Source organism: Aquarana catesbeiana, linkage group LG13 (assembly GCF_042186555.1).
Source record: "Aquarana catesbeiana isolate 2022-GZ linkage group LG13, ASM4218655v1, whole genome shotgun sequence".
Lineage (NCBI taxonomy): Eukaryota > Metazoa > Chordata > Amphibia > Anura > Ranidae > Aquarana > Aquarana catesbeiana.
Genome location: NC_133336.1, coordinates 3219662 through 3241976, shown reverse-complemented (window position 1 = coordinate 3241976; position 22315 = coordinate 3219662).

Below are 22315 nucleotides of genomic sequence, written 5' to 3'. Positions count from 1 at the left end.
CTGGTGGTGGGGGTGTAATGGTGTGGGGGATGGGATATCACCGGTTCAGGCTGGTGGTGGGGGTGTAATGGTGTGGGGGATGGGATATCACCGGTTCAGGTTGGTGGGGGGGTGTAATGGTGTGGGGGATGGGATATCACCGGTTCAGGCTGGTGGTGGGGGTGTAATGGTGTGGGGGATGGGGTATCACCGGTTCAGGCTGGTGGTGGGGGTGTAATGGTGTGGGGGATGGGATATCACCGGTTCAGGCTGGTGGTGGGGGGTGTAATGGTGTGGGGGATGGGATATCACCGGTTCAGGCTGGTGGTGGGGGTGTAATGGTGTGGGGGATGGGATATCACCGGTTCAGGCTGGTGGTGGGGGTGTAATGGTGTGGGGGATGGGATATCACCGGTTCAGGCTGGTGGTGAAGATGTAATGGTGTGGGGGATGGGGTATCACCGGTTCAGGCTGGTGGTGGGGGTGTAATGGTGTGGGGGATGGGATATCACCGGTTCAGGCTGGTGGTGGGGGTGTAATGGTGTGGGGGATGGGATATCACCGGTTCAGGCTGGTGGTGAAGATGTAATGGTGTGGGGGATGGGGTATCACCGGTTCAGGCTGGTGGTGGGGGTGTAATGGTGTGGGGGATGGGATATCACCGGTTCAGGCTGGTGGTGAAGATGTAATGGTGTGGGGGATGGGGTATCACTGGTTCAGGCTGGTGGTGGGGGTGTAATGGTGTGGGGGATGGGATATCACCGGTTCAGGCTGGTGGTGGGGGGTGTAATGGTGTGGGGGATGGGATATCACCGGTTCAGGCTGGTGGTGGGGGTGTAATGGTGTGGGGGATGGGATATCACCGGTTCAGGCTGGTGGTGGGGGTGTAATGGTGTGGGGGATGGGGTATCACCGGTTCAGGCTGGTGGTGGGGGTGTAATGGTGTGGGGGATGGGATATCACCGGTTCAGGCTGGTGGTGGGGGTGTAATGGTGTGGGGGATGGGGTATCACCGGTTCAGGCTTGTGGTGGGGGTGTAATGGTGTGGGGGATGGGATATCACCGGTTCAGGCTGGTGGTGGGGGTGTAATGGTGTGGGGGATGGGATATCACCGGTTCAGGCTGGTGGTGGGGGGTGTAATGGTGTGGGGGATGGGATATCACCGGTTCAGGCTGGTGGTGAAGTTGTAATGGTGTGGGGGATGGGGTATCACCGGTTCAGGCTGGTGGTGGGGGGTGTAATGGTGTGGGGGATGGGATATCACCGGTTCAGGCTGGTGGTGGGGGTGTAATGGTGTGGGGGTGGGATATCACCGGTTCAGGCTGGTGGTGGGGGTGTAATGGTGTGGGGGATGGGATATCACCGGTTCAGGCTGGTGGTGGGGGTGTAATGGTGTGGGGGATGGGATATCACCGGTTCAGGCTGGTGGTGGGGGTGTAATGGTGTGGGGGATGGGATATTACCGGTTCAGGCTGGTGGTGGGGGTGTAATGGTGTGGGGGATGGGATATCACCGGTTCAGGCTGGTGGTGGGGGGTGTAATGGTGTGGGGGATGGGATATTACCGGTTCAGGCTGGTGGTGGGGGTGTAATGGTGTGGGGGATGGGATATCACCGGTTCAGGCTGGTGGTGGGGGTGTAATGGTGTGGGGGATGGGATATCACTGGTTCAGGCTGGTGGTGGGGGTGTAATGGTGTGGGGGATGGGATATCACTGGTTCAGGCTGGTGGTGGGGGGTGTAATGGTGTGGGGGATGGGATATCACTGGTTCAGGCTGGTGGTGGGGGTGTAATGGTGTGGGGGATGGGGTATCACCGGTTCAGGTTGGTGGGGGGGTGTAATGGTGTGGGGGATGGGGTATCACCGGATCAGGCTGGTGGTGGGGGTGTAATGGTGTGGGGGATGGGGTATCACCGGATCAGGCTGGTGGTGGGAGTGTAATGGTGTGGGGGATGGGGTATCACCGGATCAGGCTGGTGGTGGGGGTGTAATGGTGTGGGGGATGGTGTCTCCCCATCTTCTGATGGCTCATCTCACCACTGGACAATGAGGTCCCTGTCCTCCACACTCACCACATAGAATAGAGAACCTTTGGGATGTGGTGGAGTCCAACCCGGTGCTAGGAAGGTGGACCCAATAAAGAGGTCGGGGACTTTATACTCCACCTTATATTTTTCTTGTTGGATGGGATCAAACCTCCCCCCCCCACCCGAAAATCCACTTGTGATTTGTGATTTGTGGCCCTTTAATAAGCCCGGATCCGGGGGGGTCATACAAGAGAAGTGCGGAAGCTTCCGTCACCTTTTCGGGACTGTCCTCGGAATGAATTCGTTGGACGAGGATCTGAGTTCTCTTTTAAAACAAATCCTGCTATTAGCGCCGCTCATAATCTGACCAAACAATTCCCGTCCACATTCCAGAGGAGAGAAAACAAGCCGGGAAAAATGCTGAGAGACGGCAAAAAAAAAAAAAATGGAAATATGTTCCTCTGAGATACATGGAAGAGTCTTCCTCTTCTCATTCCGGGCCAAAAATAATCAGCGCTTGGGACAGGCCGTATTTTTATTTCCAGCGAATACGACGGTTCTCTAAGAAAAATAATGAAGAAAAAAAAAAAAAAGGCGGCATAGCCTTGCCGCTGCCTCCGCATTACTCAGTTCTTGACAGGAGATGTATTTTTAGTTGGGGGGTCGGCATTGGTGGAATTGTGAGACCGAAAAAAAAGTCAAGGCTGCTGTAAGATCGGCGTGATAAGGGAAGCCAATGCCATCTGATTTAAAGGGGTCGTCCAATGAAAGCGTCCGGAGACACGCACCTGAATGGGTGGTAAATTGGGGGCGGCGGCTGTGTCTGTGCAGCCATTGTGTCCTTATAGACACGACTGCGACTCCCAGGGAGAACATGCCAAATCGCACCTCCCCCCCCCACCAAGATGTATAAGCATTATGTGTCAGCAAAAATCCTCCCCACCCCCCCCCCCACCCCCAAGAAATTGAGCACTAATCTGCATGCTTACCTCCTAAGCACCCTGCTCAAATCCTCTCCCTCCCCATATACCCCCGAACAACCCCCCCAACAAAAAAAATGTTTCCCCCATCTAGCACAAATCCTCTACCCCTCAAATTCCCCCTCCAAGCAAAAATCCCCTCCCCCCTTTCAGCACAAATACCCCCCCACTCCAAATCCCCCCTTTCAGCACAAATACCCCCCCACTCCAAATCCCCCCTTTCAGCACAAATACCCCCCCACTCCAAATCCCCCCTTTCAGCACAAATACCCCCCCACTCCAAATCCCCCCTTTCAGCACAAATACCCCCCCACTCCAAATCCCCCACTTTCAGCACAAATTCTCCTCCCCCAATCCTTCATCCTAGCACAAATTTCCCCTCTAAGCACAACCCCCCCACTCCAAATCCCCCCTTTCAGCACAAATTTCCCCTACAAGCACAAATCCCCCCTTTCAACGCAAATTCTCCTCCCCCAATCCCCAATTCAAGCACACATTTCCCCTCCAAGCACAAACCCCCCCCCCCCCCTTTCAGCACAAATACCCCCCCACTCCAAATCCCCCCCTTTCAGCGCAAATTCTCCTCCCCCCCTCCAAGCACAAATTCCCCACTCCAACCCCCCCCCCTTCAGCAATTCTCCTCCCCCCAATCCCTCATCCTAGCACAAATTTTCCCTCCATGTACAACCCCCCCCCTTTTCAGCACAAATTCCCCTCCCGCAATCTCCCATCCTAGCACAAATTCCCCCCAAAAATTTCCCCTCCAAGCTCAAATCCCCCAACACAAATCCCCCCAAATCACCACTCCTGGCACACCTCCCCAAATTTGCTTTACCTAGAAAGATTCTTACCCCCCCCCCCCCAATCCCCCCACCTGACAGTGCAGATTTTTAGCACTGATCGCTGTATTGGTGTCACTGGTTCAAAAAAGTGTCAGTCAGTGTTCAATATGTCCGCCGCAATGTCGCAGTCCCCCTATAAGTCGCTGGTCGTCGCCATTACTAGTAAAAAAATGAATAAATAAAACTTCCAGTATATATCCCAAAGTTTGTAGATGCTTCACACAAAACGATCAATATACAATTGTTGGGATTTTTTTTTTTTTTATCAAAGACATGTAGCAGAATACATTTTGTCCAAAAAAGTAAAATATATTGGGATTAAAAAAAAATAAAAAATTGCGGTCTTTTTTTAGTTATATCGCAAAAAATAAAGAACCCCGAGGTGATCAAATACCACCAAAAGAAAGTTCTACTTGTCTCAAAAAAAGATATAAATTTCATTACATGACAACACAATCCACCCTACTGCTACAGGGCGGCACCTCTGCGCCGGATCACCTACAGTATCTGACAAAAGTAAGTACACCCCTCAGTGACATTTGTGTAAATCTTTTCTTCTATCTTTTCATGTGACAACACTGAAGAAATGACACTTGTCTACAATGTAAAGTAGTGAGTGTACAGCTTGTATAACAGTGTAAATTTACTGTCCCCTCAAAATAACTCAACACACAGCCATTAATGTCTAAACCGCTGGCAACAAAAGTCAGTACACCCCTAAGTGAAAATCTCCAAATTGGGCCCAATTAGCCATTTTCCCTCCCCGGTGTCATGTGACTCGTTAGTGTTACAATGTCTCAGGTGTGAATGGGGAGCAGGTGTGTTAAATTTGGTGTTATCGCTCTCACTCTCTCATACTGGTCACTGGAAGTTCAACATGGCACCTCATGGCAAAGAACTCTCTGAGGATCTGAAAAAAAGAATTGTTGCTCTACATAAAGATGGCCTAGGCTATAAGAAGATTGCCAAGACTCTGAAACTGAGCTGCAGCACGGTGGCCAAGACCATACAGCGGTATAACAGGACAGGTTCCCCTCAGAACAGGCCTCACCATGGTCCACCAAAGAGTTCGAGGTCACGTGCTCAGCGTCATATCCAGAGGTTGTCTTTGGGAAATAGATGTATGAGTGCTGACAGCATTGCTGCAGAGGTTGTAGGGGTGGGGGGTCAGCCTGTCAGTGCTCAGACCATATGCCGCACACTGCATCAAATTGGTCTGCATGGCTGTCATCCCAGAAGGAAGCCTCTTCTAAAGATGATGTACAAGAAAGACCACAAACAGTTTGCTGAAGACAAGCAGACTAAGGACATGGATTACTGGAACCATGTCCTGTGGTCTGATGAGACCAAGATAAACGTATTTGGTTCAGATGGTGACAAGCGTGTGTGGGGGCAACCAGGTGAGGAGGACAAAGACAAGTGTGTCTTGTCTTCAGTCAAGCATGGTGGTGGGAGTGTCATGGTCTGGGGGTACATGAGTGCTGCCGGCACTGGGGGGCTACAGATCATTGAGGGAACCATGAATGCCAACATGTACTGTGACATACTGAAGCAGAGCATGATCCCCTCCCTTCAGAGACTGGACCGCAGGGCAGTATTCCAACATGATAACCACCCCAAACACACCTCCAAGACCACCACTGCCTTACTAAAGAAGCTGAGGGTAAAGGTGATGGACTGGCCAAGCATGTCTCCAGACCTAAACCCTATTGATCATCTGTAGGACATCCTCAAATGGAAGGTGGAGGAGCGCAAGGTCTCTAACATCCACCAGCTCTGTGATGTCATCATGGAGGAGGGGAAGAGGACTCCAGTGACAACCTGTGAAGCTCTGGTGACCTCCATGCCCAAGAGGGTTAAGGCAGTGCTGGAAAATAATGGAGGCCACACAAAATATTGACACTTTGGGCCCAATCTGGAGATTTTCACTTAGGGGTGTCCTGACTTTTGTTGCCAGCGGTTTAGACATTAATGGCTGTGTGTTGAGTTATTTTGAGGGGACAGCAAATTTACACTGTTATACAAGCTGTACACTCACTACTTTACATTGTAGACAAGTGTCATTTCTTCAGTGTTGTCACATGAAAAGATAGAAGAAAAGATTTACACAAATGTCACTGAGGGGTGTACTTACTTTTGTCAGATACTGTACGTGATCCGGCTCTTCCGGGTAGCGGGCGAGAATGCATGCTGTCGGTCCTGTTGTGATTATACACAGTGGGAGCTGATCGGCGGGTACTGCGGACTTGACGACGATCCTTTGGTACGGAGGCAGACCGCCCTTCTCAGGAGGGAAGACATGGATCCTGTGTTCCTGGAAAGCAGGGACACGGATCCATGTCTCCCCCTAGTAAAAGCACCTCCCCCACACTACACAAAAACACTGGCTAGGCACCCAGTTATCCCATTGATTGCACCTAGATATTAACCCCTTCCCAGCCAGTGTCATTAGTACAGTGACAGTGCATATTTTTAGGTCTGTGATCACAGTATTAGTGTCACCGGTCCCCACAAAGTGTCAGTTAGTGTCAGAATGTCCGCCGCAATAACGCAGGTTGCTAATCGCCGCCATTACTAGTTTCAGGGTTAATGACAATTGTAGACAAACACCCGCACTCACTCAGGCTGAACTGGATGGACTGGTGTCTTTATTCAACCTTATTAACTATATAACTATGTAATAAAACAAATAAATGAATTAAAATATTCCGTAGTTTGTAGGCGTGATAACTTTTGCGTAAACCAATCAATATACGCTTATTGGCATTTTTTTTTTTTTTTTGTTTTTTATACCAAAGATATGTAACAGAATTTTGTACCATAAATTTATGAAGATTTTTTTTTTCTCTTTTTTTTTTTTGGATGTTTTATAGCAGAAAGTAAAAAAAAAAAAAAATTTTTTTTTTTCCAAAATTGTCGGTCTTTTTTTTTTTTTCTTTATAGTGCAAAAAGAAAAAACCCCGCAGGAGGTGATCAAATACCAACCAAAAATAAAGCTCTATTTGTGGCGGAAAAAAAAAAAAAAATGACATCAAATTTTCATTTGGGTACAACAACGGCGCAACGACCGCGAGATCGCTAGTTAAAGTAACGCAGTGCCGTATCGCAAAAAAAAAAAAAAAAAAAAAAATGGCCTGGTCATGAAGAGGGTGAAGGGGGGGGGGGGAGGGGTAAAAACCCTCTGGACATGAAGTAGTTAAACTAGATTTTTTTTTTTTTTGCTGTTTTGTATTTAAATCATTTGTTATTCTAAATGTAGCGAAGAAGCTTTATAAAGAATGCGAAAGTATTGCCAATGAAACCTTTTTTTTTTTTTTTTATTATAACTGCAGCTGCGGTCATTGTGGTTTTCTTCTGGGTGGATCAGAAATAAAAGTCCGTCTTCCTTCCTGAGGGACAGCTAGAAAAAAAAAAAAAAAAAAGGGCCCAAATAAGTGTCATGTCTACTTGTCTAGCCGTCTCTTCTTTTTTTTTTCTCTAGGAGTCAGACCTGGACGCAGGTCAATAAGCGTCCTCCGCGTTCTGCAGGAAATACGCCGCTCAGAGCTGGAGGGAGCAACCTGCCTGGGGGGGAGGGGGGAGGGGGGCGGACTACAAGTCCCAGCGTGCAGGTGGCAGAGCGTTGCTGAGAGTTGTAGTCCCTCCGGGTTTGGAATGTGACCGGGGGGGAGGGGGGGGGAGGGGAGCGTTCGCACTCCTCTGATGCCACCACACCCTGCTGGGTCCTTCGGATTTTATTGTGTGAATCATACGCAGTGCGCGGCGAGGGGAAAGTCAGATGAGTCACCCCCCGAGTGCGCTCAATTCAAGGTGGGTCAACATTACCAGAAAAACATGTTCAATCCCAGAGATCCCAGGAATTCACACACACCAGGCTTCCATTACTGAGGGGGGGGGGGCTAAAGGGGAACCCACCGGAGATCCATTCCAGGCTCCATCAAGGGACGAGCGACTTTTGTATCCGCTTTATTAGGTGCACCTGTTCAACGCATCGCTAACGCCAAACCAGCCAATCGCGCGGCAGCAACTCCATGCATTTAGGGCCGGTTCACACCACAAAAAACGTGCTCCAGATCCGTTGCAGATGCTTTTCTGCATGCGCGTTTTTAACGCGTTTTTCATGCATTACGCTTTGTTTCCGGATACATTCCAGGTGCTTTTTTTTTTCTTCTTTTTTTCCTGTTTTTTTATTTTTTACTGTACTAGTGTCCAATGTGTTTTTGATGTGTTTTTGATGTGTTTCTGATGCATTTTTGATGCATTCCAGTTGCTTTTTTTATTTTTTACTGTACTAGGGTCCAATGTGTTTTTGATGCGTTTTTGATGCGTTTTTGGTGCATTCCAGTACAGTCCAGTGCAGGAAAAATGCAACGTGTTCTGCTTTTTTTTTTCCTGGAACTGAAAAAGCCACGAAACCGACTGCACTGGTGTGGACTATAATAAGAAGAGCCGGCAAAACTGTAACCCTTGAAGTGTCGTTTATTGGTACATCAGAGTGACAATAAAACAATAAAACTGACGCGTTTCGGCAATAGCCTCAGTCGTAGTGAGCTATGCCATTGCAGACCATGTGACCTACTTCCCATGCGTTTTTCCATGCAGAACAAAAACGCACCAGACTGCATGTGGTGTGAACTGGCCCTTAGGCATCTGGATGCGGTGAAGACGACTTGCTGACGTTCAAACTTGAGCATCAGAATGGGGAAGAAAGGGGATTGAAAATGTAAGTAAACCCCCTCCCCCCCCCCGCACACTATCGTTTTCAGCCAAGAAAGCTGCCATCTTTGCCTCTGTTTAACCACATGCCGACCAGCCACCGCAGTTTTACTGCGGCAGAATGGCACGGCTGGGCGAAACGACGTTATGTAATGTCGTTTCACCCTGTGGCCACTAGGGGAGCATGCTGCTGGAGGCACCCCCCCGCGCTGCTCACCCCCAGAGGCGATGCAAATGCCCGGCGGTCGTGATGACCGCGGGGCTCCCGCGGTCGCTCGTGACACACCGAGAACTGGGATCTGTGGGTGTAAACTCACAGATCCCGGGTCTCTGAGGGGAGAAGAGGCAGATCATGTGTTCATACAAAGTATAGACAGCGATCTGTCATCTCCCCTAGTCAGTCCCCTCCCCCCTTCAGTTAGCACACACACACTAGGGAACACATTTAACCCCTTGATCGCCCCCTAGTGTTAACCCCTCCCCTGCCAGTGTCATTTATACAGTAATCAGTGCAATCAGTAATCAAAAGTGTCAAAAGTGTCCAATGTGTCCGCCATAATGTCGCAGTCACGATAAAAATCACAGATCGCCGCCATTACTAATAAAAAAAAAAGAAAATTAATAATAAAAATGCCATAAATATATCCCCTATATTGTAGACGCTATAACTTTTGCGCAAACCAATCAATATACGCTTGTTGCAATTTTTTTTTAACCAAAAATATGTAGAAGAATACGTATCGGTCTAAACTGATGAAGAAATTTGTTTTTTTATATATATTTTTTGGGGGGATATTTATTGTAGCAAAAAGTAAAAAATATATATATTTTTTTTTTCAAAATTGTCGCTATTTTTTTGTTTATATCGCAAAAAATAAAAAACGCAGAGGTGATCAAATACCACCAAAAGAAAGCTCTATTTGTGAGGAAAAAAAAGGACGTCAATTTTGTTTGGGTACAGCGTCGCACTTGTCAGTTAAAACGACGCAGTGCCGAATCGTAAAAAGTACTCTGGTCAGGACGGGGGTAAAATCTTCCGGGGCTGCAGGTTATGTGCCCTAATGCTGCACATGTGATCATTTGGGGTGGTTTTCTTGGTGCAGAATAACTTCAGGGCCAATCACACTCTTCCCTGATAGTATGACATGATGGAGAAATATTTGCCTGAATTTCTCAGGCTAGAAGACACCATTGATCCTGACAATATCTCCAACTCCATTTGCAGAAATGCAGCCTCAAACTTGTAAGAAAACTCCACCATGCTTCACAGTTGGCTGCAGACACTCATTATTGTACTTCAGCCCTCCAGACCCTCTCTCCTAACAAACTGTCTCCTGCTACAGCCAAATGTTTTACATTTTGACACCTCAGTCCAGAGCACCTGTGGCCACTTTCTGCCCCCCCCCCCTCCAGTTCCTATGCTTTCCTGCATTGTTGAGTCACTTAGCCTTGTTTCCATGTCGGAGGCTTTTTGGTGGCAATTCTTCCATGAAGACAGCTTCTCCAGATAGTAGATGGAAGTACTTGGGTCCCACTGCTTTCCACCAGACTTCTCCAGACAGTAGATGGGTGTACCTGGGTCCCACTGGTTTCCACCAGACTTCTCCAGACAGTAGATGGGTGTACCTGGGTCCCACTGGTTTCCACCAGACTTCCCTGGACAGTAGATTGGGGGTACCTAGGTCCCACTGGTTTCCACCACGCTTCTCCAGACAGTAGATGGGAGTACCTGGGTCCCAGTGGTTTCCACCAGACTTCTCAGGACAGCAGATGGGACTACCTGGGTGCCACTGGTTTCCTCCAGACTTCTCCAAATGGTAGCTGGAGTACCTGGGTTCTACAGGCTTCCTTCAGACTTCTCCAGACAGTAGATGGGGGTACCTGGGCCCCAATGGTTTCCACCAGACTTCTCTGAACAGTAGATGGATGTACCTGGGTCCCACTGGTTTCCTCCAGACAGTAGATCGGAGTACATGGGTCCCACTGGTTTCCTTCAGATTTCTCTGAACAGTAGATGGGGGTACCTTGGCCCCACTGATTTCCTCCAGACTTATCTTGACAGTAGATGGGTGTACCTGGGTCCCATTGGTTTCCTCCAGACTTCTCCAGACAGTAGATGGGTGTACCTGGGTCCCACTGGTTTTCCTCCAGACAGTAGGTGTGGGTACTTCGGTCCAACTGGTTTCCTCCAGACTTCTCCAGACAGTAGATGGGTGTACCTGGGTCCCACTGGTTTTCCTCCAGACAGTAGGTGGGGGTACTTCGGTCCAACTGGTTTCCTCAAGACTTCTCCAAACAGTAGATGGGGGTACCTGAGTCCCACTGATTTCCTCCAGACTTCTCAAAACAGTAGATGGGGATACCTGGGTCCCACTAGTTTCCTCCAGACAGTAGATGGGTGTATTTGGGTTCCACTGGTTTCCTGCAGACTTCTCCGGACAGTAGATGGGGGTATCTGGGTCCCACTGATTTCCTCCAGACTTCTCCAGACAATAGGTGGGGGTACTTGGGTCCCACTGGTTTCCTCAAGACTTCTCTGAACAGTAGATGGGTGTACCTGGGTCCCACTGATTTCCTCCAGACTTTTCCAGACAGTAGGTGGGGGTACTTGGGTCCCACTGGTTTCCTCAAGACTTCTCCGAACAGTAGATGGGGGTACCTGGGTCCCACTGATTTTCTCCAGACTTCTCACAACAGTAGATGGGGATACCTGGGTCCCACTAGTTTCCTCCAGACAGTAGATGGATGCATTTGGGTTCCACTGGTTTCCTGCAGACTTCTCCGGACAGTAGATGGTGGTACCTGGGTCCCATTGATTTCCTTCAGACTTCTCCAGACAGTAGATGGGGGTACCTGGGTCCCACTGACTTCCTCCAGACTTCTCTGGACAGTAGAAGGGGTACCTGGGTCCCACTTATTTCCTCCAGACTTCTCCGGACAGTAGATGGGGGTACCTGGGTCCCACTGGTTTCCTCCAGACAGTAGATGGGTGTATTTGGGTCCCTCTTTTTTCCACCAGACTTCCCTGGACAGTAGATTGGGTGTACCTGGATCCCACTGATTTCCTCCAGACTTTTTTGGACAGTAGATGGGGGTACCTGAGTCCCATTGGTTGACTCCAGACTTCTCCAAATGGTAGCTGGAGTACCTGGGTTCTACAGGCTTCATTCAGACTTCTCCAGACAGTAGATGGGGGTACCTGGGTCCCACTTGTTTCCACCAGACTTCTCTGGACAGTAGATGGATGTACCTGGGTCCCACTGGTTTCCTCCAGACTTCTCCAGACAGTAGATCGGAGTACATGGGTCCCACTGGTTTCCTTCAGATTTCTCTGGACAGTAGATGGGTGTACCTTGGCCCCACTGATTTCCTCCAGACTTATCTTGACAGTAGATGGGTGTACCTGGGTTACATTGGTTTCCTCCAGACTTCTCCAGACAGTAGATGGGTGTACCTGGGTCCCACTGGTTTTCCTCCAGACTTCTCTAGATAGTAGGTAGGGGTACTTCGGTCCAACTGGTTTCCTCAAGGCTTCCCTGAACAGCAGATGAGAGTACCTGGGTCCCACTGATTTCCTCCAGACTTCTCCCGACAGTAGATGGGGGTACCTGGGTCCCACTGGTTTCCTCCAGACAGTAGATGGGTGTATCTGGGTTCCACTGGTTTCATCCAGACTTCTCCAGATAGTAGATGGGGTACCTGGGTCCCACTGATTTCCTCCAGACATCTTTTGACAGTAGATGGGGGTACCTGGGTCCCATTGGTTTCCTCCAGACTTCTCCAGACAGTAGATGGGTGTACCTGGGTCCCACTGGTTTTCCTCCAGACTTCTCCAGATAGTAGGTGGGGGTACTTGGGTTCCACTGGTTTCCTCAAGACTTCTCCGAACAGTAGATGGGAGTACCTGGGTCCCACTGATTTTCTCCAGACTTCTCAAAACAGTAGATGGGGATACCTGGGTCCCACTAGTTTCCTCCAGACAGTAGATGGGTGTATTTTGGGTTCCACTGGTTTCCTGCAGACTTCTCCGGATAGTAGATGGGGGTATCTGGGTCCCACTGATTTCCTCCAGACTTCTTCAGACAGTAGGTGGGGGTACTTGGGTCCCACTGGTTTCCTCAAGACTTCTCCGAACAGTAGATGGGTGTACCTGGGTCCCACTGATTTCCTCCAGACTTCTCCAGACAGTAGGTGGGGGTACTTGGGTCCCACTGGTTTCCTCAAGACTTCTCCGAACAGTAGATGGGGGTACCTGGGTCCCACTGATTTTCTCCAGACTTCTCACAACAGTAGATAGGGATACCTGGGTCCCACTAGTTTCCTCAAGACAGTAGATGGGTGCATTTGGGTTCCACTGGTTTCCTGCAGACTTCTCCAGACAGTAGATGGGTGTATCTGCGTCCCACTTGTTTCTCCCAGACTTCTCCAGACAGTAGATGGGGGTACCTGGGTCCCACTGACTTCCTCCAGACTTCTCTGGACAGTATAAGGGGTACCTGGGTTCCACTTATTTCCTCCAGACTTCTCCGGACAGTAGATGCGGGTACCTGGGTCCCACTGGTTTCCTCCAGACTGTAGATGGGTGTATCTGAGTCCCTCTTTTTTCCACCACACTTCCCTGGACAGTAGATTGGGTGTACCTGGATCCCACTGATTTCCTCCAGACTTCTTTGGACAGTAGATGGGGGTACCTGAGTCCCATTGGTTTCCTCCAGACTTCTCCAGACTTCTCCAGACAGTAGGTGGGGGTACTTCGGCCCCACTGCTTTTCCTCCAGACTTCTCTAGATAGTAGGTGGGGGTACTTGGGTCCCACTGGTTTCCTCAAGACTATTCCCAACAGTAGATGGGGGTACCTGGGTCCCACTGGTTTCCTCCAGATAGTAGATGGGGGTAACTGGGTCTCAATAATTTCCTCCAGACTTCTTTGGACAGTAGATGGGGGTACCTGGGTCCCATTGGTTTCCTCCAGACTTCTCCAGACAGTAGATGGGTGTACCTGGGTCCCACTGGTTTTCCTCCAGACTTCTCCAGATAGTAGGTGGGGGTACTTGGGTCCCACTGGTCTCCTCAAGACTTCTCCGAACAGTAGATGGGGTACCTGGGTCCCAATGATTTCCTCCAGACTTCTCCCGACAGTAGATGGGGGTACCTGGGTCCCACTAGTTTCCTCTAGACAGTAGATGGGTGTACCTGGGTCCCACTGATTTCCTCCAGACTTCTCCGGACAGTAGATGGGGTTACCTGGGTCCCACTGATTTCCTCCAGACTTCTCCAGACAGTAGATGTGTGTATCTGGGTTCCACTGATTTCTCCCAGACTTCTCCAGACAGTAGATGGGGGTACCTGGGTCCCTCTGATTTCCTCCAGACTTCTTTGGACAGTAGATTGGGGTACCTGGGTCCCATTGGTTTCCTCCAGACTTTTCCAGACAGTAGATGGGTGTACCTGGGTCCCACTGGTTTTCCTCCAGACTTCTCCAGATAGTAGGTGGGGGTACTTGGGTCCCACTGGTTTCCTCAAGACTTCTCCGAACAGTAGATGGGGTACCTGGGTCCCAATGATTTCCTCCAGACTTCTCCTGACAGTAGATGGGGGTACCTGGATCCCACTAGTTTCCTCCAGACAGTGGATGGGTGTACCTGGGTCCCACTGATTTCCTCCAGACTTCTCCGGACAGTAGATGGGGGTACCTGGGTCCCGCTGATTTCCTCCAGACTTCTTGGGACAGTAGATGGGGTCACTGGGTCCCACTGATTTCTTCCAGACTTCTCCGGACAGTAGATGGGAGTACCTGAGTCCCACTGGTTTCCACCAGACAGTAGATGGGTGTATCTGGGTCCCTCTGGTTTCCACCAGACTTCCCTGGACAGTACATTGGGGGTACCTGGGTCCCGCTGATTTCCTCCAGACTTCTTTGGACAGTAGATGAGGGTACCTGGGTCCCATTGGTTTCCTCCAGACTTCTCCAGACAGTAGGTGGGGGTACTTCGGTCCCACTGGTTTTCCTCCAGACTTCTCCAGATAGTAGGTGGGGGTCCTCCGCAGGACTGAAATCACATTCCTTTACAACACAGCCAGTCAGCCACGATCTGCACAGGGTATATCTGCCTACTGCAACTACACTGCTGTTCCGACCAGAGAATTTGTGATTCCAGCCCTGTGTAGTGTGTGTGTGTGTGTGTGTGTGTGTGGGGGGGGGGGGCTGTATACAGTGCTGGGATGAAAGGAGCTCTGCCATGTGACCAGCCAGGGGTCCCTGTCCTCTGATTCTCGAGCGGTGATCCCTGTCCTCTGATTCTCCAGCGGTGATCCCTGTCCTCCGATTCTCCAGCGGTGATCCCTGTCCTCGGATCCTCCAGGGGTGATTCCTGTCCTCTGATTCTCCAGCCGTGATCCCTGTCCTCTGATTTTCCAGGGGTGATCCCTGTTCTCTGATTTTCCAGGGGTGATCCCTGTTCTCTGATTCTCCAGGGGTGATCCCTGTCCTCTGATTCTCCAGCGGTGATCCCCGTCCTCTGATTCTCCAGGGGTGATCCCTGTCCTCTGATTCTCCAGCGGTGATCCCTGTCCTCTGATTCTTCAGCGGTGATCCCTGTCCTCTGATTCTCCAGCGGTGATCCCTGTCCTCCTATTCTCCAGCGGTGATCCCTGTCCTCTGATTCCCCAGCGATGATCCCTGTCCTCTGATTCTCCAGCGGTGATCCCTATCCTCTGATTCTTCAACGGTGATCCCTGTCCTCTGATTCTCCAGCGGTGATCCCTGTCCTCTTATTTTCCAGCGGTGATCCCTGTCCTCCGATTCTCCAGCGGTGATCCCTATCCTCCGATTCTCCAGCGGTGATCCCTGTCCTCGGATCCTCCAGGGGTGATTCCTGTCCTCCGATTCTCCAGCGGTGATCCCTGTCCTCTGATTCTCCAGCCGTGATCCCTGTCCTCTGATCCTGCAGGGGTGATCCCTGTCCTCTGATCCTCCAGGGGTGATCCCTGTCCTCTGATCCTCCAGGGGTGATCCCTGTCCTCTGATTCTCCAGCGGTGATCCCCGTCCTCTGATTCTCCAGGGGTGATCCCTGTCCTCTGATTCTCCAGTGGTGATCCCTGTCCTCTGATTCTCCAGCGGTGATCCCTGCCCTCTGATTCTCCAGGGGTGATCCCTGTCCTCTGATTCTCCAGCGGTGATCCCCGTCCTCTGATTCTCCAGGGGTGATCCCTGTCCTCTGATTCTCCAGTGGTGATCCCTGTCCTCTGATTCCCCAGCGATGATCCCTGTCCTCTGATCCTCCAGCGGTGATCCCTGTCCTTTGATTCTCCAGGGGTGATCCCTGTCCTCTGATTCTCCAGCGGTGATCCCTGTCCTTTGATTCTCCAGCGGTGATCCCTGTCCTCTGATTCTCCAGGGGTGATCCCTGTCCTCTGATTCTCCAGGGGTGATCCCTCTCCTCTGATTCTCTAGGGGTGATCCCTGTCCTCTGATTCTCCAGCGGTGATCCCTGTCCTCTGATTCTCCAGCGGTGATCCCTATCCTCTGATTCTTCAGCGGTGATCCCTGTCCTCTGATTCTCCAGCGGTGATCCCTGTCCTCCGATTCTCCAGCGGTGATCCCTGTCCTCCGATTCTCCAGCGGTGATCCCTGTCCTCCGATTCTCCAGCAGTGATCCCTGTCCTCCGATTCTCCAGCGGTGATCCCTGTCCTCCGATTCTCCAGCGGTGATCCGTGTCCTCTGATTCTCCAGGGGTGATCCCTGTCCTCTGATTCTCCAGGGGTGATCCCTCTCCTCTGATTCTCTAGGGGTGATCCCTGTCCTCTGATTCTCCAGTGGTGATCCCTGTCCTCTGATTCTCCAGCAGTGATCCCTGTCCTCCGATTCTCCAGCGGTGATCCCTGTCCTCCGATTCTCCAGCGGTGATCCCTCTCCTCTGATTCTCTAGGGGTGATCCCTGTCCTCTGATTCTCCAGGGGTGATCCCTGTCCTCTGATTCTCCAGGGGTGATCCCTCTCCTCTGATTCTCTAGGGGTGATCCCTGTCCTCTGATTCTCCAGTGGTGATCCCTGTCCTCTGATTCTCCAGCAGTGATCCCTGTCCTCCGATTCTCCAGCAGTGATCCCTGTCCTCCGATTCTCCAGCGGTGATCCCTGTCCTCCGATTCTCCAGCGGTGATCCCTCTCCTCTGATTCTCTAGGGGTGATCCCTGTCCTCTGATTCTTCAGCGGTGATCCCTGTCCTCTGATTCTCCAGCGGTGATCCCTGTCCTCCTATTCTCCAGCGGTGATCCCTGTCCTCTGATTCCCCAGCGATGATCCCTGTCCTCTGATTCTCCAGCGGTGATCCCTATCCTCTGATTCTTCAGCGGTGATCCCTGTCCTCTGATTCTCCAGCGGTGATCCCTGTCCTCTTATTCTCCAGCGGTGATCCCTGTCCTCCGATTCTCCAGCGGTGATCCCTATCCTCCGATTCTCCAGCGGTGATCCCTGTCCTCGGATCCTCCAGGGGTGATTCCTGTCCTCCGATTCTCCAGCGGTGATCCCTGTCCTCTGATTCTCCAGCCGTGATCCCTGTCCTCTGATCCTGCAGGGGTGATCCCTGTCCTCTGATCCTCCAGGGGTGATCCCTGTCCTCTGATTCTCCAGCGGTGATCCCCGTCCTCTGATTCTCCAGGGGTGATCCCTGTCCTCTGATTCTCCAGTGGTGATCCCTGTCCTCTGATTCTCCAGCGGTGATCCCTGCCCTCTGATTCTCCAGGGGTGATCCCTGTCCTCTGATTCTCCAGCGGTGATCCCCGTCCTCTGATTCTCCAGGGGTGATCCCTGTCCTCTGATTCTCCAGTGGTGATCCCTGTCCTCTGATTCCCCAGCGATGATCCCTGTCCTCTGATCCTCCAGCGGTGATCCCTGTCCTTTGATTCTCCAGGGGTGATCCCTGTCCTCTGATTCTCCAGCGGTGATCCCTGTCCTTTGATTCTCCAGCGGTGATCCCTGTCCTCTGATTCTCCAGGGGTGATCCCTGTCCTCTGATTCTCCAGGGGTGATCCCTCTCCTCTGATTCTCTAGGGGTGATCCCTGTCCTCTGATTCTTCAGCGGTGATCCCTGTCCTCTGATTCTCCAGCGGTGATCCCTGTCCTCTGATTCTCCAGCGGTGATCCCTATCCTCTGATTCTTCAGCGGTGATCCCTGTCCTCTGATTCTCCAGCGGTGATCCCTGTCCTCCGATTCTCCAGCGGTGATCCCTGTCCTCCGATTCTCCAGCGGTGATCCCTGTCCTCCGATTCTCCAGCAGTGATCCCTGTCCTCCGATTCTCCAGCGGTGATCCCTGTCCTCCGATTCTCCAGCGGTGATCCCTGTCCTCTGATTCTCCAGGGGTGATCCCTGTCCTCTGATTCTCCAGGGGTGATCCCTCTCCTCTGATTCTCTAGGGGTGATCCCTGTCCTCTGATTCTCCAGTGGTGATCCCTGTCCTCTGATTCTCCAGCAGTGATCCCTGTCCTCCGATTCTCCAGCGGTGATCCCTGTCCTCCGATTCTCCAGCGGTGATCCCTCTCCTCTGATTCTCTAGGGGTGATCCCTGTCCTCTGATTCTCCAGTGGTGATCCCTGTCCTCTGATTCTCCAGGGGTGATCCCTGTCCTCTGATTCTCCAGCGGTGATCCCTGTCCTTTGATTCTCCAGGGGTGATCCCTGTCCTCTGATTCTCCAGCGGTGATCCCCGTCCTCTGATTCTCCAGGGGTGATCCCTGTCCTCTGATTCTCCAGTGGTGATCCCTGTCCTCTGATTCTCCAGCGGTGATCCCCGTCCTCTGATTCTCCAGGGGTGATCCCTGTCCTCTGATTCTCCAGCGGTGATCCCTGTCCTCTGATTTCCCAGCGATGATCCCTGTCCTCTGATCCTCCAGCGGTGATCCCTGTCCTCTGATTCCCCAGTGATGATCCCTGTCCTCTGATCCTCCAGCGGTGATCCCTGTCCTCTGATTCCCCAGCGATGATCCCTGTCCTCTGATCCTCCAGCGGTGATCCCTGTCCTTTGATTCTCCAGGGGTGATCCCTGTCCTCTGATTCTCCAGGGGTGATCCCTCTCCTCTGATTCTCTAGGGGTGATCCCTGTCCTCTGATTTTCCAGGGGTGATCCCTGTCCTCTAAATCTCCAGTGGTGATCCCTGTCCTCTGATTCTTCAGCGGTGATCCCTGTCCTCTGATTCTCCAGCGGTGATCCCTGTCCTCTGATTCTCCAGCGGTGATCCCTGTCCTCTGATTCTTCAGCGGTGATCCCTGTCCTCTGATTCTCCAGCGGTGATCCCTGTCCTCCGATTCTCCAGCGTTGATCCCTGTCCTCCGATTCTCCAGCGGTGATCCCTCTCCTCCGATTCTCCAGCAGTGATCCCTGTCCTCCGATTCTCCAGCGGTGATCCCTGTCCTCCGATTCTCCAGCGGTGATCCCTGTCCTCAGATCCTCCAGTGGTGATCCCTGTCCTCTGATTCTCCAGCGGTGATCCCCGTCCTCTGATTCTCCAGGGGTGATCCCTGTCCTCTGATTCTCCAGCGGTGATCCCCGTCCTCTGATTCTCCAGGGGTGATCCCTGTCCTCTGATTCTCCAGCCGTGAACCCTGTCCTCTGATTCTCCAGGGGTGATCCCTGTCCTCTGATTCTCCAGTGGTGATCCCTGTCCTCTGATTTTCCAGGGGTGATCCCTGTCCTCTGATTCTCCAGGGATGATCCCTGTCCTCTGATTCTCCAGGGGTGATCCCCGTCCTCTGATTCTCCAGGGGTGATCCCTGTTCTCTGATTCTCCAGGGGTGATCCCTGTCCTCTGATTCTCCAGGGGCAATCCCTGTCCTCTGATTCTCCAGGGGCGATCCCTGTCCTCTGATTCTCCAGGAGTGATCCCTGTCCTCTGATTCTCCAGCGGTGATCCCCGTCCTCTGATTCTCCAGCGGTGATCCCTGTCCTCTGATTCTCCAGGGGTGATCCCTGTCCTCTGATTCTCCAGCGGTGATCCCTGTCCTCTGATTCTCCAGGGGTGATCCCTGTCCTCTGATTCTCCAGGGGTGATCCCTGTCCTCTAATTCTCCAGGGGCGATCCCTGTCCTCTGATTCTCCAGGGGTGATCCCTGTCCTCTGATTCTCCAGGGGTGATCCCTGTCCTCTGATTTTCCAGGGGTGATCCCTGTCCTCTGATTCTCCAGGGATGATCCCTGTCCTCTGATTCTCCAGTGGTGATCCTTGTCCTCTGATTCTCCAGCAGTGATCCCTGTCCTCTGATTCTCCAGGGGTGATCCCCGTCCTCTGATTATCCAGGGGTGATCCCCGTCCTCTGATTATCCAGGGGTGATCCCTGTCCTCTGATTCTCCAGGGGTGATCCCTGTCCTCTGATTCTCCAGCGGTGATCCCTGTCCTCTGATTCTCCAGGGGTGATTCCTGTCCTCTGATTCTCCAGGGGTGATTCCTGTCCTCTGATTCTCCAGCGGTGATCCCTGTCCTCTGATTCTCCAGCGGTGATCCCCGTCCTCTGATTCTCCAGGGGTGATCCCTGTCCTCTGATTCTCCAGTGGTGATCCCTGTCCTCTGATTCCCCAGCGATGATCCCTGTCCTCTGATTCTCCAGCGGTGATCCCTGTCCTCTGATTCTCCAGTGGTGATCCCTGTCCTCTGATTCTCCAGTGGTGATCCCTGTCCTCTGATTCTCCAGGGGCGATCCCTGTCCTCTGATTCTCCAGGAGTGATCCCTGTCCTCTGATTCTCCAGCGGTGATCCCCGTCCTCTGATTCTCCAGCGGTGATCCCTGTCCTCTGATTCTCCAGGGGTGATCCCTGTCCTCTGATTCTCCAGCGGTGATCCCTGTCCTCTGATTCTCCAGGGGTGATCCCTGTCCTCTGATTCTCCAGGGGTGATCCCTGTCCTCTGATTCTCCAGGGGCGATCCCTGTCCTCTGATTCTCCAGGGGTGATCCCTGTCCTCTGATTCTCCAGGGGTGATCCCTGTCCTCTGATTTTCCAGGGGTGATCCCTGTCCTCTGATTCTCCAGGGATGATCCCTGTCCTCTGATTCTCCAGTGGTGATCCTTGTCCTCTGATTCTCCAGCAGTGATCCCTGTCCTCTGATTCTCCAGCGGTGATCCCCGTCCTCTGATTATCCAGGGGTGATCCCCGTCCTCTGATTATCCAGGGGTGATCCCTGTCCTCTGATTCTCCAGGGGTGATCCCTGTCCTCTGATTCTCCAGCGGTGATCCCTGTCCTCTGATTCTCCAGGGGTGATTCCTGTCCTCTGATTCTCCAGCGGTGATCCCTGTCCTCTGATTCTCCAGCGGTGATCCCCGTCCTCTGATTCTCCAGGGGTGATCCCCGTCCTCTGATTCTCCAGTGGTGATCCCTGTCCTCTGATTCCCCAGCGATGATCCCTGTCCTCTGATTCTCCAGCGGTGATCCCTGTCCTCTGATTCTCCAGTGGTGATCCCTGTCCTCTGATTCTCCAGTGGTGATCCCTGTCCTCTGATTCTCCAGCGGTGATCCCTGTCCTCCGATTCTCCAGCGGTGATCCCCGCCCTCTGATGTAAAGAGGAACTTTGGGAACTCAAAACTCTTAAGCCACTTTGAGTATCTTGGTGTGCGGTGGATGAATCTGCACACACGTTGGAAGTAGTGGGGGGGGGGCCAGGTCATCTTTTGCATCAGGACCCACAAGCTTCAAGCTACACCTCTGCTACCTTGTGTATTGTTGCTGTGCTCAGTCTTGTTATAGTAACATGAAACATGAGGTCTTCCACAACCTCACCTTATTAGCAGAGTTTGGCTGTTCATCGCCCAGTTAGTTCTGTTTCAGTTAATGACTGTGTTTCAACCTTCATATGAGATTCATGATCACCAGCACCTGCTTGGTATAATTGATTAATCATACACTTGACTCTAACCCTTCAAAATCCCTGACTTTGTGCAAGTATATAAGGGATAGTGTACATATAGAGGGGGGTGTTGCGTTATTTTGAAGGGACAGCAAATTTACACTGTTATACAAGCTGTACACCCACTACTTTACATTGTAGACAAGTGTCATTTCTTCAGTGTTGTCACATGAAAAGATACAAGAAAAGATTTACACAAAGAGGTGTACTTACTTTTGTGAGATACTGTATATATATATATATATGGTGTATATATAGAGGGGTGAACATATAGGGGTGAAGTATATATAGGGGGTGATCTATATATAGGGGTGGTGTATATATAGAGGGGGTGTATATATAGGGGGTGATCTATATATAGAGGGGGTGTATGTATAGGGGGTGACCTATATATAGAAGGTAATGTACATATAGGGGGTAATCTCTATTTATACGGTGTGTGAGTATATAGGGGGCGATCTATATATAGAGGGGGTGTATATATAGGGGTAGTCTATATATAGAGGGGGGTGTATATATAGGGGGTAATCTATATATATAGGGAGTGTATATATATATATATATATATATATAGGGGTGATCTACATACAGAGGGTAATGTGCATATAGGGGGTGATCTATATATAGGGGGTGGTGTATATATAGGGAGTAATATACATATAGGAGGTGGTGTGTATATATAGGGGGTAATCTATATATAGAGGGGTGTGTGTATATATATATAGGGGGTGATCTATATACAGAGAATAATGTACATATAGGGGGTGATCTATATATAGGGGGAGGTGTATATATAGGGAGTAATATACATATAGGGGGTGGTGTGTGTATATATAGGGGGTGGTGTGTATATATAGGAGGTTGTGTATATATATGAGG